Consider the following 19352-nt stretch of genomic DNA (forward strand, 5'->3'; position numbering starts at 1 on the left):
ACATCTCGATTGCTTCCATGTTTTTGCAATTATGAATAAAGCTGCTCTAAACATTCATGTGCATGTTTTATGTGTATATGAGTTTTCAGCTCATTGGGTAAGTACCAGGTAGCACAATTGCTAGATTGTGTGGTAAGCATATGAAAGAAACTGTCAGACTATCTTCTAAAATGACTGTGCAAAATAATTTTGTATTCCCACCAGCAGTGAATGAGAGTTCCTGTTGCTTCACATCCTCACCAGCCATTGGTATTCTAAGTGTTTCGGATTTTAGTCATTCTAATATAGGAGTGTACTAGTAACTATTTTTGTTTTAATTTGCAATTTTCTGATGATATGTGATGTTGAGCATCTTTCCATAAGCTTATTTGCCATCCATATACCTTTGGTGAGATGTTTGTTCAAGTCTTTTGCCCTTTTTAATGGTTGTTTTCTTTCTTCTGAGAGTTCTTTGTATATTTGGAATAAAAATGCTTTATCAGATATGTGTTTTACAGAGATTTTCTCCCAGTCTGTGACTTGTCTTTTTATTAGTGCCTTAGAGCAGAAGTTTTAAATTTTAACGAAAAGTCCAACTTACCTGTTTTTTTCTTATGGATTGTGCTTTTGGTGTTGCATCTGAAAAGTCACTGCCAAACTCAAGAACACCTAGATTTTCTATGTTATTTTCTAGTTATCTTATAGTTTTGTCTTTTACATTTAGGTCTGCGATCTGTCCTGGGATAATTTTTGTGAAAAGTGTAAGATCTGTATCTAGATTCATTTCTTTGCATGTGGTTGTCTAGCAGTATTTGTTGAAAAGATTATCCCTTCTCCATCGAAACGTCTTTGTTCCTTTGTTAAAGTTCAGTTGACCATACGTATTTGGTGGCTATTTCTGGGCGCTCTTTTCTGTTTCAGTGATCTATTTGTTTGTTCTTTCTCCAGTATCATCATATCATCATCTTTTATTGCAGCTTTATAGTAAGGCTTGCAGTCAGTCCGTGTCAGTCCGTTGACTGTTCTTCAATATTGTGTTGACTGTTTGATTCCATTAAATAACTTGCTGGGATTTTGATAGCATTAAATCTATAGATTAAGTTGGGAAGAACTGGCATCTCGACAGTATTGAGCTTTTCTAGTCACGTATATGAAATATGTTCTATTTATTTAGATCTTCAGTTTCTTTCCTCAGAGTTTTATAGTATTTCTCATGTAAATCTTGTACATATTTTGTTTGATTTATACCTACATATTTCACTTTTCAAAACACAATAAATTGTATTGTGTTTTAAATTTCAAATTCCAGTTGTTCATTACTGGCATATAAGAACATACTTGACTTACACCTTAATTTTGTATCCTGCAAAATCGCTTATTTATTCCAGAAGAGTTTTTTTGTTGTTGATTTCTTTGAGATTTTTTACATAGACAATCATGTCATCTATCAACAGAGACAATTTATTTCTTCTTTCCCAAACTGTATACTCTCCACCCACCTATCTACCTATCTATCCATCCATCCATCCATCCATCTATCATCTAATTGCATTCAAGACAGTGTTGAATAGGAGTGGTGAGAAGACTCTTTCTTGCCTTGTTTCTGATTTTAGCAGGAAAACAGCTAGTTTCTCCCCATTAAGTATAATGTTGGCTGTAGATTTTCTTTATCAGTTTGAGGGTGCATCCCTCTATTCCTAGTTTGCTAAGAATTTTTATCATGAGTGGATGTTAAATTTTATCAAATTCTTTTTCTACATCTATAGATGTGATTGGATGATATTTCCTCTTAGCCAGTTGGTGTGATGGATTATATTAATTGATTTTGAATGTTGAGCCAGCCTTGCATACCTGGAGTAAATCCTACTTGGTCATGGTATATATTCTTTTTATACATTGTTGGATTCACTTTTTAAAAATATTTTGTTTAGTATATTTACATCTATGTTCATCAAAGATACTGGTCTGTAGTTTTTCTTTATTGTAATGTCATTGTCGTGTTTTGGTATTAGGGTAATGCTGGCCTCATAGGATGAAATAGGAGATATTCCCTCTGCTTCTGTCTTCTAGAAGAGACTGTAAAGAATCGATATCATTTTTTTCCTTAACTAGTGGAATTCACCAGTGAACCCCCAACCGGGTGTGGTTCTTTCTATTTTGGAAGATGATTAATTGTTAATTCAAAAATTTTTAATAGATATAGGCCTATTCAGATTATCTATTTCTCCTTGTGTGTGTTCTGGTAGATTGTGTCTTTAAGGAATTTGTCCACTTACTCTAGGTTATCATATTTGTGGGCACAGAATTCATTGTTATATTCTTTTCTTTTAATGTTCATGAGATCTGTGGTGATGGTTCCTCCTTGATTTTTTTTATATTAGTAATTTATGTCTTCTCCTTTTCTTGGTTAACCTGGCTAGAGGTTTATCAGTTTTACTGTTCTTTTCAAAGAAATAGCTTTTGATTTTGCTGATTTATTTTGCTATTGATTTCCTGTTTTCAGTTTCATCTCTACTTTTTATTATTTCTTCTGATTTCTTTGGGTCTGATTTGTTCTTTTCAGTTTTTTAAGATATGAGCTTAGATTATTGATTTTGGATTTTTTCTTTATCTACTGTATTCAATCATTGCTGTAAATTTCCCTCTAAGTACTGCTTTCACTGCATCTTATAAAATTTAATTTAGCTCAGATTGTTTTGTATTTTCTCCTGAGACTTCTTTGACTCTTATGTTATTTAGAAATATGTTGTTTAAGCTCTAAATATTCGGGGGATTTTCTAGCCGTATTTTAGTTATTGATTTCTAGTTTAATTTCATTGTGGTGTGAGAGCGTACTTTTATGATGTTTATTATTTTAAAATTGCTAAAGTATGTTTTATAGTCCAGAATTAGGTCTGTCTTGGTGGATGTTCTATTTGAGCTTGAGAAGAATGTGTATTGTTATTGGATAAGGTTTTCTATAAATGTTAATTAGATCTAGTTAATTAATAGTTTCATTCAGTTTAGCTATGTCATTATTTTCTGCTTTCTGCATCTATCAATAACTGATTAAAGGGTGTTGAATTCTCTAACTATAATAGTGGATTTGTCATTTTCTTTTTGCAATTCTGTTAGGTTTTGCCTGTGAAATATTTTGATGCTCTGTTGTTAAGCACATACATATTAAGAATTATTATATCTCTTTGGAGAATTGATCCCGTTTTCATTATGTAATACCCCTCTTTATCCCTGGTAATTATTCTCGATCTGAAGTCCACTTTGTCTGAAACGAATATAACTACTCCAGCTTTCTTTGGATTATCTTTAGTATGATATATTTTTCTCCATCATTTTAGTTTTTGTTTTATAAAAAAATTACATATAATTAACTTTACCATTTTAACTTTTTTTTTGCTGAAGTCTCCCTCCCCCCACTTTCATTGATGTATAATTTACAAATAAAATTACATGAATTTAAAGTGTACAGTGTGGTGATATGATATATGTATACATGGCGAAACGATTGTTTCAATAGGTTAATTAACATCTGTTATCTTTTGTGTGTGGCAAGAACACTTAATATCTATTCTCTTAGCAAATTTCAAGTACACAGTGCAGTATTATTAGGGTTTCCATACTGTAATTAGATCCCTAGAACTTCTTCATTTTATGATTGAAGACTTGTATGCTTTGACTAGGATCTCTTCATTTTTTAATTCCTAAGCCCCTGGTAACCGTGTCTGCTTTTTGTTTCTATGAGTATAACTTTTTAAAAGGATTCCACATATAAGTGAGCTAATGGTAATTGTTTTCTTTGATACTCAGAAATTTTTAAAGTTTGATGTAGTCCTATTTTTTGATTTTGCTTTAGTCGTTTGTGCTTTTCAGTTTCACTGAAGGAAGGAAATCCTATCACTTGCCACAACATGGACGAACCTCAAGGATATTATGCTAAGCAAAATAAGCCAGTTACCAAAGGTCAGATACATCGTCAACTCCAATTTCCTGTAGCTTTCCCCTTATCTTTTCTTTTAGGACTTTTATAGCTTTAGGTTTTAAAAGTCTTTAATTCATTTTGAGTCAGTTTTTGTGTATGGTGTAAGGTAAGGGTCCATCTTCATTCTTTTGCTAGTAGATAATCCAGTTGTCCCAGCACTGTTTGCTTAAGAGACTGTCCTTTCCCCATTGTATAGTCTTGGTACCCTTGTTGAAAATCATTGGGCCATATACATAAGGGTTTATTTCTGATTTCTCTATATTGTTCTTTTGGTCTCTACATCTGTCTTTATGCTAGTTCTATACTGTCTTGATTATTGTTGCTTTGTAGTTTGTTTTTAAATCAGGTAGTGTGAAGTTCCTAAGTTCTTCTTTCTCAAGATTGTTTTGACTATTTGGGGTTTCTTGAGGTCCTATATAAATTTTAGAATTTTGTTTTTTCTGTTACTACAAAAAATGCCATTGGATTTTGATGGGGATTGCATTGAATCTGTAGATGGCTTTGGGTAGCATGGACATTTTAATGATATTAAGTCTTCCAGTCTGTGAGCATAGGATGTCTTTCCACTCTACTTTCTTCTGACAGCATTTTATAGTTTTCAATGTGCAAGTCCTTTCACCTCTTTGGTTAGATTTTTTCCTAAGTATTTTATCCTTTTTTGGTGCTATAGTAAATGAGATGGCTTTCTTTTTTGATTGGTTATTGTTAGTGTATAGAAATACAGCTGAAACTATTCTGAAACTATTGAAATCACTTCTTAGTTCTAACAGGCTTTAAATATTCTTTAGGGTTTTCTGCATAGAAGATCATCTTATTTGGGAACAGAAGTAATTTTACTAATCGTTTTCCAATTTGGATGCCTGTTATTGTTTATTTCTCTTGTCTAATTGCTCTAAAGTTTCAAGTACTATGTTGAATAGTAGTGGCAGGAGTGGGGATTCTTGCCTGGTTTCTGATCTTAGGGGAAAGCTTTCAATTTCTCACCATTGAATATGTTAATTTGGGGCTTTTAATATATCTTTTATTGTGTTGAGGTAGTTTCCTTCCGTTTCTGGTTTGTTGAGCACTCTTTTCATGAAAGAGTCTTGAATTTTTTTAAATGCCTTTTCTGCCTCAGTTGAGATGATCATTTGATTTTAATGTGGTGCATTAACATTGATTGATTCTCATATGTAAAACCATCCTTGCATTCCAGGTATAAATCCTTACATGGCAAATTTAACCCTTAATCATGGTGTATCATCTTTTCAATGTGTTTTTGAATTTGGTTTGCTGGTATTTTGTTGAGGGTTTTTATGCCAGTATTCATTAGGTGTATTGGTCTGTAGTTTTCTAGTTGTCTCTATCTTGTTACTTTCCGTTCTTCTGTCTTTGAATTTATAGTGAATTTCTGGTAGATTATATATAGTTGAGTCTTATTCAACTTATATTTAAAATTACTTCTAGTTTTCAAATCGAGATATAATTGACATATAAAATTAAATAAGTAACTTTTTAAAGTCAACTTGGAGTCTCTGTCTCTAATGTGATGTATGTATACCTTGATGTTTAAAGAGATTATTGATATAATTTGGATCATATTTTACATTTGTTGCTGTTTCTAATCATTGTCTTTTTCTTTTGTCTTCCTCTCTTTTTCTGCCTTCCTGTTTTTAATTGAATAGTTAACATAATTCCATTTTTTCTCCTCTCATATTTGTTATACCTCTTTCTTAAAAACTTTTTTTAGTGTTTGTACTCTAGTCTACAGTATACATTTAACAACTTTTGAAGTCCACTTTCAAGTTAAAAATGTAATACTTCATGGACAGTGCAAGCAACTTATGACAGAGTATTTCCAATTCCTCCTTCCCATTCCATATAAGATTGCTGTCATTAACGTCATTAATCCAAAAGCTATAATCACTGAATACAGTGTTGCTATTATTATTTCGAATAAACTTTTCTGTTAGATCAATTAAGAATAAGGAAGATATGATATATTTTGCTTTCATTATTCCTTCTCTTTCCCTTTTTTATAACATAGATCCCAGTTTCTTACCTAGGCCATTTTCCTTCCTGATGAATTTATTTTAACACTTTTTGGATGGCAGGTCTACTGTTGACACATTCCGTTGGTTTCTGTTTTTCGAAAAAGTCTTTATTCCTCTTTCACATTTGAAGGATAGTTTTACTAGATACAGAATTCTAGATTGGTGCCATTTTTTCTTTAAACATTTAAAATATTTTACTTTTCTTGCTTGTATGACTTTTGAAGAGATGTTTGATGTAATTCTTATCTTTGCTTATCTACAGGTGAGATTTCCTTTCCTTTGTCTGATTTCTTTCAAGATTTCCTTTTTTTCCTTTGATCTTTTTTGTATTTTGAATATGATATGTCTAGTTGTATATTTTTAGGTATTTTTCCTCTTTTATGTTCTCTGAGCTTCCTGCATCTGTGGTTTGGAGTCTGGCATAATTTGGAGAAATTCTCAATTACTGTTTCAAATACCTTTTCTGTAGTTTTGTTTTGTTTTGTTTTTCCCTCTTTGTAGTATTCTCATTATGCATCCTACAGTTCTTGGATATTCTGTTCTTTTTTTTTCCTTTTTGCATTTCAGTTTTGGATGTTTCGACTGGCATTCTTTCAAGCGCACTGACTCGTTCCTTGGCCATGTCCAGTGTATTGATGAGCCCCATCTAAAGCATTGTTAATTTCTGTTACAGTGTTTTTGGTTTCGAACATTTCCTTTGAATCTTTCTTAGAGTTTCCATTTCTCTTTGCTTACATTATCCATCTATTCTTGTGTGTTATTCACTTTTCCCATTAGCGCCCTTGGCATATTAATCAGTTTTAAATTCCTGGTCTGCTAGATGGAAAACTAGATTAAGTTGGAATTGGGTATGTCCTTCCCCCCACTTACAAGTCTAAAGTAGACTAGACTTGGGTATTTTCTTTCCTCGAGTTAAGTTAGTTCTGGTAGAATCATTTTCCATGAGGGCCGGTCTTATGAAGAAAAGATGCTCTGGGCCTATTATAAAATGGCTACTGTTTCCCTCTTACTTCTAGCAGAGAACCTGGTAGGGTTCCTGAAGGTAAAACTGAGTAAAGTGTGGGACCCCTTCTAAAGTTTTTAATTCTTGAACTCGTTCACACTGCACCTCCGTCAGTTACAGTTTTAGTTTTCCTGTACTGGCTCCACAGGCAATTTCTGCTCCTGTACTACTGCTCCAATAAGCTGTGATTCTGTGTATCTGCCTGTCTTTCTCTAGTTTTTAGGGCTGCAGTTTGCTCTGTGACCTCAGTTCTCTGATGAGTTTAAGAAGAGTTATTAATTTTCATTTTTTTCCAGCTCTTTTCTTATTGTGAAGATAGGAGGGAAGACTTGCAAGCTCCTTGCATGCTGGACTGGAGACCAGAAGTTCTTCCTTTGATCGTTTTAAAATTGATTTATTTGTCTTTTTATTGTTTAATGGAGTTATTTTTTCTGGATACAGATCCCTTATCAGACACATGTTTTCTCCAATCTGTGGGCTGTCTCTCTGTAGTATACTTTGAAGCACAAATGTTTTTCATTTTGATGAAGTCCAGTTTATCTATTTTTTTTCTTTTCTTCGTGCTATTGGTGTTAGATCTAAGAAACTTTGGCTAACCCAAGATCACAAAGATTTACTCTATATAATTTCTTCTAAGAGTTTTATAGTTTAAGTTCTTACATTTAGGACTGTGATCTGTTTGGAATCAGTTTCTGTCTGGTGTAAAGGGTCCAACTTAAGTCTTTTTGCAGATGGATACCTTACCCTCCCACTAAAAAAACTTCATTGACTTTTCTAGTGACAGGATCAAGTGTAAACTAAGGCTAGGCAACTCATTCTATATTTACTATGCACAAAGAACTAAATTAGATGTTGTGTAGGTCACAGGAAAGAATACAACATGATCTTTGCATTGAAGTTTATAATCTTTATATGATGATAAGACAAACATTTGAAATGTGGAGTATTAAGCAAATCATGTATTTTGTTATCAGATTTGGGAGTTTATGATTTGTGTATTGGAATATCTTCCTGTAGATTCTCCTACAGTTGTGGTTCTGTAAAGTCTAGACAACCTGCATGGTTTATATTCATAGTCACTGTTTGGGCCAGATACAACTAAATTGAACTTTAGGGCTTATTGAGGAGAATATTTATCTGGTCGTTGCCACATAGTACTTGACTCTTGGTGATGCTTCCATACTGAGTAGGAAAATGAAGGATTTTCTTGGGGGGAGGAGGTTTCGGCATGGGACTTTTCAGTTGGATAGGTAAGTTCTTTCACATAAATGTATCCTACAAAGTTTTATTAAGGTAATTAATTGTATCTTTCTGAATTCTATCATTGACATACCTCCTTAAGAATATTTTTTCATCGACATACTAAAGTATATGTCAGTGAAAGAATTCAGAGATACTAAATAGCACATTAAACTATTATCCATGTAGGGTTACTTTCATTAGGATGTTGACTGAAAGCAAAGATTTGTTTTAAACAAAGTCATCTGAGGTTTGGAGGAATTAGAGGGAGGTTTTAGTTTTCTCATCACTGTTTTAATGTGTTGACAGTGAGGAAGAGGTGAATGCTTTTATATATGTATATAACTTTTTGATGGGCTAGAGCCTGGCTAAAGTGTGATATTTTCAGACCTGCATCATTGCCCTGTGAGTATAGGGCCCCTTTACCAGTTTTTAATCTTCATTTGGAGAGTGATTTAAGAGAAAGTAGTATATCACAGCTTTATTTTCCTAAATGGGAAGTAGTCTTTTATGTGTGTTGAGAGGAATAGGGCTTCATTTAGGTACTTTTTTGTCTCTGTAGTTCCCCCTTTATTTTTCTGACTGGTAGTGACATTTCTGACAACAAAATGCATCATTGTAATGTATCTTTTTGTCAGTAGGTGTATTATGTCCTCTTGCCAAATATTCATTCAACAGTTGATTATTGAGTATTTCCTATGGGCTGTGATTTGTTCTAGGTTTTGGGGATACAACAATGGACAAAAATCTATGCCATTTTTAAGCTTATTTTTTAGTGGGGAGAGATGGACGGTAGAGAATAAATATGGGAAATAGATACAATATGTTAGATGATTTGTTGCTATGTAAAAAAAAAAATAAGCAAATAGGGGAGAAGAAATGCTAGGAGTGAGTGTTGACGCAACTGTCATTTGAAGAAACAGTTGATGTTGGTGAGAGGGACTAGATATTCAGGTATTTAGGAGAAGATGGTTCCAGATGGAGGGAATAGCAAATACAGAGACCTTGGCAGGGGTGCCTGATGTAGAGGAACAGCTAGATGGTTAGAATAGTAAAGGAGTGAGGGAGCTGCAAGTAATAAGGTAAGCTTAGTGAGGAGAGTAGGGTGTGGATGGATGGAGCAGTTGGTAGAAGCCTTGTTTTGGATTTTGGCTTTAACTCTATTCAAAGTGGGGGAGCCACTGGTTTGCCATGATCTGCCTTAATTTTAAAATGTAAGATCATTCTGCTTGCTTTGTTGAGCATAGATGGAAGGTAAGCAGGGCGATGCTGAGAGACCATTTAGGAAGTTATTTAGAAATTTAGGCAAGAAATTCCTAAAATGACTTGCATTAGAGAGGTGGTGAGAAATGATCAACTTCTGGAGATACATATACACACACATAGTTTTTTATATTGAGATAATTTTAGGTATACATGAGATTATAAGAAATAATAGAGATCTCATGTACCCTTTACCCAGTTTCTCTCAATTATAACACCTTACAAAAGTAGTACAATATCACAACTAGGATATTGACGTTAACACAATTTACCAGTCTTGTTCAGACTTCCCAGATATACTTATACTCCTTTTATGTGTATGTGTTCATATGTGTGTGTGTAGTTCTGTTCAATTTTATTGCATGTGTAGGTTTGTGTATTCATTAGCACAGTCAAGATACAGAACAGTTCCATCATCACAGAGATTCTTGTATACAGTGGTCCCTAACCTTTTGGCACCAGAGACCAGTGATGAGAATCTAATGCCCAGTGATCTGAGGTGAGCCGAGGTGTGGTGATGCTAGTGCTGGGGAGCGCTGCAAATACAAATGAATCTTCACTTACTCACCTGCTGCTCCCCTCCTGCTGTCCGCAGCCCCAGGGGGGTTGGAGACCCCTGCTCTTATTGTCCTTTTATAACCGCACCCATTTCTTTCCTAATCCTTCCACTCCTAATTCCCACTTTAACCCCTTGCAGCAACCAGTAGTCTGCCCCCATTTCTATAATTTTGTTATTTCAAGAATGTTACTAAATTGGGGGTTTTTGGACCTATTTCCATTGTGGTGGTGGAGGAGGTGGTTCCTCTCACACCAACAAAATTCTCAGACACCAGCAAGGTGTCCAAGAATTCAACTCAGTTCTGACATTATACACCTGGAGATAGCATCAGATCCCACAAGTTAAGGTTTCAGTCCTACCAGACTGTTCCCCCTGTTTCCTACACACTTCAGATGCCAGCCATAAGCCCAGGCTCTTAACCTCTGCTAGCTAACCATCTATAGATTGAAGGTTCCAATGACCTTTTTGGGTTCAGTTAATTTGCTAGAACAGCTCTTTACTCACTAGGTTACCAACTTACTTCAGAGGCTATTAAAGAATATGAATCAACAGCTAGATAAACAGAGTGAGGTCCTGAAGGAAGGAGCTTCTGTCTTCCTGAAGCTTGGGGCCCAGCAGGGTGGCATGTGGAAACTTTCTGGTTTCCCAGCATGGAAGCTCTCTGAAAAAAAAGGACTAAGTAGCTGTTCTGGGTTTTTATAGAGGCTCCATTATGTAGTCATGATTGATTAAGTCATTGGCCATTGGCAACTGAACTCAAGCTCCAGCCCCTCCCCCGTCCCCCTCCAGGTGAAGGGTGGGACTGGATGCTCCAAACCTCTAATCACATAGTTATTCTTTTGGCAACCAGAGAGAGAGGGAGAGGTGAGGGAGGGTATACCACATTTACATAACTTTTATTATAGTATGTTGTTATCATTTTTCTATTATCATTTATTATTATAAATCTCTTGTGTAATTTATAAATTAAACCTTATTAAAGTTATGTATGTATAGGAAAAAAAATAGTATATATAGGATTCAGTATTATTCTAGATTTTAGGCATACACTGGGGGTCTTGGAACTGCTGTACCTCAGTTTATTTATCCATTCACCCATGTCAAGACATCTGGCAGCTATTCTGAGTAAAGCTGGTGTGAACATTCATCTACAGGTTTTTATGTGAACATAAATTTCCATTTTTATGGGATAAAAGCCCAAGAGTGTAATTGCTGTGGGATCTTGGATATGTTTTGAAGGTGGCGCCAATAGCCTTTCTTGACAGATTGAATGTGAGGTCATAGAGAAAGAGGAATCTACATTTCAAATTTTTTGCCTTGTGCAACTGGAAGAGTAGAATTGTCAACAATTGAGACAAGAAAGGTTATAGATGGAACAGATTTAAGATCAGGAATTTTGCTCATGATGTGTCAAGTCGAGATGTATATTAGATAGAGAAGAATTGTCAAGTAAGTAGTTGGCTAAAAGATTTCGGAGTATACAGGAGAGATCTGGTCTGAGAATATAAAATTGGGAGATGAGGAAGAACTAGCAAAAGAAACTATAAATTTGGCCAAATAGGAAGGAGGAAAACCAAGATAATTTGTTGTCCTAGAACGCAATTAGAGAAAGCATTTCAAGGAGTGACCCACCAATCTATTTGTGTGGAAACCATAGTTATAGCACATAGGCATATTCTGTATAGTAGCCTGAGATTTTAGTTGGGTTGTATTCTAGTGGTATATAGGATGATGCCCCCATTTCTAGTTTTTTCTTAGTAGAAAAAAAAGTAGTTTTAGTTTTTGTATATGTAGTTAGAAAACAAATGGTCCTAGAGAGGAACTGAATTCTGCTAGTTAAGATCCAGCTTAATTGTGTACATATTCTTTCATGAAAAATCTTTTAAATATCAGGCAAAAATATTCCTTTGCTATTCAAAACATACTTTTTTTGATACTTCTAATAGAACTTAACATCTTCTGTCATGTATTATTTACTTACTTGTGAACTTGCCTTATTTTGAATTATAACTGCTTTTATTACCGAGGTCCTGCTTTATTGTAATTATGTTCCCCAGGCATATAATAATAAATGAAAGATGATGGAATTGAGTTACATTTCATTGTGGTAGTTAAGAGCATGGGTTTAGGAATCTGTCACCTGGGTTTAAATCTTGCCTCTGCTTTTTGTTAGCAAATTCCTTAACCTCTCCATGCCTTCAACCTCTCTGTAAGTGGGGATAATAATGTTGCCTACTTGATTGGTTAGTGGAGAGGATTAAATGAATTCATGAAGATAAAGCTCTTAGCACATGCTTGGCTCTTGATTCTCAGTAATCTTATAGTTATTGGCACTGTCATTGTTATGCTAATAATAATGAGCTATTATTATATTGACTTTCAAAGATACAGGTTTAAAGGAGCGCTGCATTTAAATTAGAGTTGATTCATATGCTGGAGCCTCTGAAAACTAAATGTTTAAGAACCTGGTTTATATTTACTGGTTTATATATAGCAGTTCTTAGTAGCTGACAGAAAATAAAAGTCCTTTAAGCTCTCCAGGCTTCCTTTCTGTTGTTTTCCTTTCTCTTCCCTTTTCAATACTGGGCAAGTTATTTGCGTGGGTGATTGGAAAAATTAGCATACATGAATCCTGTTCATTTTTTATAAAATCAGGGTTTCTTTGAAGAAAATTTTAAGCCTACCTGAGCAGTATATATTTTATAACTATAGTTTACAATACATTTTTTATATACCATCTAATTATAGTGATGTAAGAGAAAAATGTTATACATTTCCAAAACATTGGTCAATAAATTAATATTAGAAAATCCACTGTGTATATGATATATATGCATTAAGTCTGAAAGAGATCGACTATAGGGAACTTACTTTCCTTGGCTTCTAGAGCAGGAAATGGCAAACTGTGTACCTGTCACCTTTTTTTTGCGGGGGGCGGGGGGCGGGCAATAAAGTTTTATTGGAACATAGCCATCCTCATTTCTTTACATATTGTCCTTGGATGCTTTTCCACTGTAACTGCAGATTTGAGTAGTTGCAACAGAGACAACGACCTACAAACCTAAAGTATTTATTATCTGGCCTTTTAGAGAAAATATTTGTCAACCTTTCTTTTAGGGTATTATTTTTGTGGGTCTTCTTTTGCAGCTTTGCTTATTCTCAGTCTCTTGTATTATTCCTTTTCATTTGCCTGCCTAAATGTTGGTATTCTCCAGGATCCTTCTCCTGAATATCTTACCTGTGTTGGGGCTTATGTGACACCACTGTCTAGGCTTATACTGCCTGATTAGTTTCTTTTTAGTGTTCTTTATAGAGTTTTCTGCTGCTGGAAACTCTAGCCACTTTTTTCTTATTTAACATGCAATTTTACCTATTCCTGTGGCTTCAAGAACCATCCAGACTTCTTGCTAGAGGATAAAATGAACATATCAGATTGCTTTGTGCACCTTTCCACTTCAGTATCCTTCAGTCATTTCAAACTGAATGTGTCCCAAACTGAACTCATTCCTTCCTGCTTCCAAAACAGGTTCCTAGACCAGTGAACTCTACTGCCATATTAGTAGTTAATGAGTCAGAAGTTTGATAGTTATCACTCCCCTTCTTGCAATTACCAAGTCAATAGCAGTAGGTGATCAAAAAACTGTTTATCTGCCTCTCAGAGCCATTCTTTTCCTTTTATTTTCACTGTTTCTTACTTTAGTGCAGGTCCTCATTTAATTTATCTTCCCTAACCTTTAGTAACTTTTTTTTTTCATACCCACTGATCTTCCCAAAACAAACTCTTACTTAGAATACATCAGTGGTTCTTTATTGCTTGTCATATTCAAACTTTTTAGCACTTATTTAAGACTTTCCACTTGACCCCTTTACAGGATTTTTCATAATAATAAGCATTTTTTTCTTTTAGCTCCTGTCCCCATTTACCTATAGTATTTCTGAGTGAGCTAGACTTTTCACATGTTTTGCCTACTAGAATATCAAATCTTGAAGATTCATGAAGTTTTGTATACTCAGAGCCCTAGGTCTGACACATAGTTGTCTTCAAAATATTTGTTGTACACATGGAGTTATTTTGAGGTGATATTCTAACCAACTGTGGGGTTTGGGAGGGGGCATCTGAATTTATTGTGAAATCAAAGATTTAGTGATGGATTAAACACTTTCAGTACTATTCTGATTACTAAGGATAGATGGTGGAATTTTGGATAATACTTTTTTTTAAAAAAAGAAAATGTATCTTCAGAAAATAGTCTTTGAAGCAAAACTTTTGAAGTGAATACTGTTTTACTAAATTTTATGAAATGGAGCTTTTTCTACAGTGGGGGGGAAAGATCTCCTAGTAGAATGAAATTTGGTGAAGAATAAACGATGATAGCCATGTGCTGCCTACCAGTATACCCACAGTATTAAGCTTGCTGTTTGTTTGTTACTTCACCTAAAAGTTTACTTTTCTTTTATCGAACTTTACATAAGGGTACCCTTTTGGGAATCCCTTGACTATGCTTTTAGCTTTCAAAAGGATTTTTCCCCTTTTCCTTTTTTTTTTTTTTTCTAAGTGTGAGGTATGAAACGATGTAAAAATTAACAAAAGCCTCTATGTCTACTTTAGAGGTTGGTACATGTTAATAGTTATTGGTAAAACAAAAGGATAATTTTTTTCTTTAAATGTTCCTTTTAGGTTTTCTGGTATTGGTCTGATATTTCATCTTTAGTAGTCATTTTTTTTTTTTTTTTTTTAAGATTGGCATGATTAGTTAGAATCAGTTTGCATGTGCTTTATCTTTTTTATATTAGGAAAAATTTGCCTTTATTAGCTAGGTTATTAACTATAATGCATTTCAAAATTTTAACCATGATCCTATAGTGACATATATTTTACATTATAGCCCAGTACGTGGAAAAATAAAACAAGTTTAATGGAAAAGTTCTTACTTTTATTATGTTTCAAGTTCTATTATATTCTATATTCCATTATGTTCTGGTTGCCTTCCCCATCCCTACGTAGTTCTGATTGATCAGATCCACAGTTTGGAAAATACTGGTGTATAACAAGTTTTAAAGTAGAAGCAATTACAGAAATAGGGAATATACTCTGTGAAAAACAAAGTAACCTGCTTTGAGAGCTTCATGGGTAATAGAGAAAGATAAAAAATTCGGCCTTTGCTCTAAGGCACTTATGATAAGCTAGTTGGACAAGGGGTGTGTGTGTGTGTGTGTGTTTCTACAATGACTATAATATAATACCTGATTTCTATAAGCTGCTTTTTGAAAAGTGTTCTATTATATATAGCACCATCAAACTCTGGTTGTAAAAATAAAACCAAGAAAGTATGTAATAAATTACAAAATGTTTGTAGGTGCTATAGAAATATAGAGATTAGAAAAGATTAGTGTGAGTTGGAGCAGCTAAGGACGGTCTTGTGAAAGAGGTGCAAGTTAAATAGGAACTTAAAGGATGGATAGAATGTCTGTAGGTAGGAGGGAGAGTTGAGACATTCCAGTGATGTTAAGTGTGATCAGTGGCTTAGAATTGGGAATGAAATAATATATACAGAAAGAGTGAGACGTGGGATATAGTTATGATCACATAGGTCATGAGTGGAAGATAAGATTAAGTTAATACGGAAGGACTAGATTATGAAGCATTTCAACTTTATCGGGTAGGAAATGGGGATATTTCTATCTCTCACTTAAAATTTACTTTGTCAGCTAATAACATTGCTACTCCAGATCTCTTTTGATTTCCATATGCATGTATATCTTTTCCCATCCTTTTTCTTTCAAGCTATTTGTGTCTTTGAATCTAAAGTGTGTCTGCTATTCAGAGAATATAGTTGGAGCTTGCTTTCTTATCCAGCCTGACAATCTCTGCCTTAGATTGTATGCTTAGTTAATCACGTTTGGTGTAGTTTTGATATGGTTGGAATTACCTGTTCCATGTTGTTCTGTTTCTCTCTCTCATGTTTTTGTTCCTCTGTTCTCATTTATCGCTTTGTCTTGTGTTGAACAAATCTTTTTTAATGTACCATTTTAGGTCTAGTGTCGATTTTTAACATTAAAATAATTATTTTCTTAGTGGCTGCCTTAGGAATTACAGTATGCATTTCATTTTATCATAGTCTGCTTCTGGTTATATAAACTTAATTCCAGTAAAATATAGCACCTTTTCTCCAAGATAGCTTCATTTTCTCCTTCTTCCTTCTTGCTGTTATTGTCATGTGTATTATATCTGTTTATGTTATAAACCTAATAACATACTATTATCATAATTGCTTTATACAATTTATGTCTTTGATGAAATGAAGAAACGAAAAATATATGCAGTCTTTTATATTTTCCCATTAATATTTACCATTTGTGGAGCTCTCACTTCTCATGGATTTGAATTACCTCCTGGTGTCATTTCCTTTTAGCTTACTTGAGTATTTCGTAAAGACAAGCCTTCTACTAGAGAATATTCTTTTTTTTTTAAATCTGGAAATGTCTTCATGTTTTCTTTCACATTTGAAGAAATATGTTTCTGTATATAGCATTCTTGGTTGACAATTTTTTTTATTCAGCATTTTTAATATTTTTTTTTATTGCCTTTGTTCTCCATTAGTCTGGTAATTAGTCAGCTGTTAATTGTATTGTTTTCCCCGTGTATATGCTGAATCATTTTTCCGTTATTGCTTTCATGAATTTTTTCTTTGTGGCTTCAGTTCAAAAGTGGTGTGCCTAAATGTGAATCTCTGTGTGTGTATCCTTTTTGAGGGTCATTAAGCTTTATAGTTCAGTAGACTAGTGTTTTTCATTAGATTTGAGAAGTTTTCAGCGATTATTCAAATACCTTCTCTTTTTTCTTTTCCTCTTTGTTGGTACTGCCTTTATACATATGTTGATAGGTGTGATGTTATCCTACAGCAGGTCTCTGAGACCCTGTTTATTTTTCTGCAGCCTTTATTTTCTCTTTGTTCTTTCAATTAGATAATTTGTATTTATCTATTTTCAAGTTCACAGGTTTTTTTTTTAAATGCCATTTCAAATCTTATTTTGAGGTCATATTGGCTCTTTCACTTCTTTTATTATACTTTTCAACTCTAGTATTTCCAAGTTTTAAAAGTTAGTATTTCTTAATTGAAATGATCTATTTGTTATGTAATTGTCATCGTATTTTTCTTTAATTTTAAAAATTAGGATTTCCTTTAATTCTTTGAACATAATTATTTATATAATTCTGTATTAAATTTTTTCCCAGCTTTACTGTGATCCAGTTGACATGTAACATTATGTAAGTTTAAAGTATACAACATGTTGATTTGATGCACTTACATGTTGCAAAAATGATTATCACTATAGCATTAGCTAACATGTCACATCTTGTAATTACCATTTCTTTTTTGTGATGAGAACATTTAAGACCTACTCACTTAGCAACTTACAAATGTACAATACAATATTATGAACTATAGTCACCATATATGTAGTCACCATACTGTACATAAGATCCCCAGAACTTATTCGTTGTTATAACTAGAATTTTGTACTCTTTGACTAACATCTCCCCTTTCCCCATCCCCGACCCTTGGTAACCACCCCTTTTAGTTTGTTTGTATGAATTCAGCTTTTTTAGATTCCTCAGAGAAACAATATCATACAGTACTTGTCTTTCTGTTTTTCTTATTTCACTTAGCATAATACCTTCAAGTTCTTCCCATGTTATTGCAAATAGCAGGATGTCCTATTTCTCATGGTCGAATAATATTCACACACACACACACACACACACACACACACACACACAGTCATGTGCCTCAAATTACATTTTAGTCAGTGAGGGACTGCATGTATGACAATGGTCTCATAAAATTATAATGGAGCTCAAAGTTTTCTAGTGATGTCATGGCACAATGCAATATTTGAGTGTTTGTGGTGATACTGGTGTAAACAAACAGTATACTGCCAGTTATATAAAAGTATAGTCCACAAAATTACAGCCATAGGCTACCATCTATGTTTGTGTAAGTATACTCTGATGTTTGCACAATGACAAAATCACCTAACGATGCATTTCTCAGAATGTATTCCTGTCAAGTGACATGTGACTGTATACATACATACCCCATATTTTCTTTATCCATTCATTTGTTGATAGACAAGTTGTTTCCATGTCTTGGCTATTCTGAATAATGCTACAGTGAACATGGGAGTAGCTCTTCAAGACAGCGATTTCATTTCCTTTGGATATATACCTAGAAGTGTCATTGCTAGATCAGATGGTAGTTCTCTTTTTAATACTTTGAGGAACCTCCGTACTGTTTTCCATAATAGCAGCAACAATTTACATTCCCACTAACAGTACATAAGGGTTTTCTTCTCTCCACATCCTCACCAACACATTATCTCTTGTCTTTTTGACAGTAGTCATTCTAATAGATGTGACATGCTGTCTCATTGTCTTGATTTGCAGCTGTTTGAGGAGTAGGATGTTGAGCATTTTTTCCTGTACCTGTTGGCTATTCATATGTGTTCTATTTGGGTCTTTTGCCTGTTTTTTTAATTGGCCTCTTTGTGGGCTTTTTTATTTTTTGACTTTTTAGGCAAGGCAACCCTTAGTTGACCTCATAGATTGCAAGGACCTTGTCATCTTACAATCCCTTATTTTTTTATTTTTTACGCCTACAGCACTTGGTCTTCCTAGGTGATCTCCCATCCAACTACTAACCAGGCCCGACCCTGCTTAGCTTCCGACATCAGACGGGATCGAGCTTGTTCAGGGTAGCATGGCTATAGACTTTTTTTTTTTTTTGGCTATTTGAGTTATATGAATTATATGTGTATTTTGCATCTTAACCCCTTATCAGACATGATTTGCAAATATATTCTCCCATTCAATAAGATTGCCTTTTCATTTTGTTGATGGTCTTCTTTGCTGTGCACAACCTTTTTAGTTTGATGGACTCCCACTTTATTTTTGCTTTTAACACCTTTGCTTTTAGTGTCAAATCTAAAAAATCATTGCCAAGACCATTATCAAGAAGCTTACTCTCTCTGTTTTCTTCTAGAATTTTTGCTGTTTTTACATTCTTTGTACCTAATAGCTGCTTTTTATTCTTGTCTGCTAAGTCCAACAGTTATGTCTACCCAGAGTCAATCCTGAAATGGTTGTTTTCTACAATGTAGTCCTTTTTATTGATGTTTCGGGAGAGTGAATTTGTCAATCTCTTCATTCCACTGTAGCTGGAAATCTCGCCTCTTTTTGAACTTTCTAACTTCATAGTCCTTTCCCCTGTCTCCCGGCCCCATTTTAATTCACCCTAG

At 34.1% G+C, this 19352-nt stretch overlaps 1 protein-coding gene and 1 pseudogene across 4 annotated transcripts in view; one reads left to right on the plus strand and one right to left on the minus strand.

Moving 5' to 3' along the window:
• The window catches only part of GSK3B (glycogen synthase kinase 3 beta), a 182991-nt gene that overhangs the window by 65161 nt on the left and 98478 nt on the right, over window positions 1-19352 (plus strand). The window lies entirely within an intron of this gene.
• LOC111736600 lies at window positions 18708-18826 on the minus strand (annotated as a pseudogene).

Source organism: Pteropus vampyrus, unplaced genomic scaffold (genome assembly GCF_000151845.1).
Source record: "Pteropus vampyrus isolate Shadow unplaced genomic scaffold, Pvam_2.0 Scaffold1, whole genome shotgun sequence".
Taxonomy (NCBI): Eukaryota; Metazoa; Chordata; class Mammalia; order Chiroptera; family Pteropodidae; genus Pteropus; species Pteropus vampyrus.